Here is a 1,200-nt window from a genome sequence, read left to right on the forward strand (position 1 = left end):
AGAGATGCAGCTGGAGAGGTTGGAGGGGCCAGAGGGAGCAGGGCCTTGTGGACCAAGAGAAGAGCTTGGGCTTTTTCTTCAGAAGAGGTGGCTCTGCCAGGAGCAGGGAGTCCATTGGAAGGCTGCTACTGTGGGCAGGTGAAGGTGGCATGAAGGACAGGACAAAGCAACAGACCCTGGCCAGGATGACTGTGGGGTAGGGGAAAGAATAGGGGTCAGCTCCGAGGTCTTCCTGCAGGGCCCAGCGACTCTGATCCCTTATTCTGCTCCAGAGTTTGGAGGTCAGAGGGCGCAGAGTCTGAGGTAGGTTGGAAAGATACCACTAATTCTGATATTCTAAAGCCCTCTGAGTTATAAAAGGGAGGAAAAAAAATGGAGACAGAGGTGTGAGGTGGCCTCTGGGCTTTTCTGATAGAGAAACAAATAGCTAAAAGAATGGCCTAGAAAGATAAAGATGTTAAAGTAAAGCCAACTAGATCTGAAGCAGTGGAGTAGAAAGTGAAAGAAAATTTAAGAGCAAAGAAGTAAATGGCTTGGGTAAAGGAATCCCTAAGAGGTGAGACAGCAAAAGATAAAACTGAGATGAAAGAACTTGGCTAAAGAATCCAATGCAGCGTCCAAAGAGGCAAACGGGTCTGGGCAAGGGGGATGGGTGTCCTTCCTACCGAGGAGGAAGCAGCCTCTACTGAAGGGTCAGGAATCCCCAGCAACCTCCAACAGGGAGACATGGAGGGTGGGGGAAGGGAGGGGACTTTCCTGGGTTTCCGTTTCCAAGGTTGCGGAGGAGAGAGGTGGAAGAGAGAGATGATGAAAATGGGGAGGGGGTACTCAGGAATGGTGGGAGGCCCTGGGCAGGACCGAAATGACCTTTGCGCTCCTCCCTATCCATCCCCGTCCCTGAATCACAGAAATGTCACTGAGCGCTCACTAGGCACAAAGCGCAGGGCCAATGCACCCCGTACCCCATCTCACGGCCCTCAAGCAGCCCCAAGAGGTGGAAGCACATTTCCCCATTTTACAAGTACTGCAACTAAGGCTCAGAGAGGGCGGCTCACCACCCGAGGTCACACAGGAATCGGGCCTACCCAGCGCGTGGAGTACTACTCCCGCCCCGGGGGCTTCACTCCGCTTGGGGCTCCCCCCTCAGGGAGGAGCCGGCCCGAGCCCCTCCTGCTCCCCGCCCCCGAGGGGCGGCCCGGG

This window comes from Aethalodelphis obliquidens, unplaced genomic scaffold (assembly GCF_003676395.1).
Source record: "Aethalodelphis obliquidens isolate GAN/ISIS:26980383/991018 unplaced genomic scaffold, ASM367639v1 scaffold20, whole genome shotgun sequence".
Classification (NCBI taxonomy): Eukaryota; Metazoa; Chordata; class Mammalia; order Artiodactyla; family Delphinidae; genus Aethalodelphis; species Aethalodelphis obliquidens.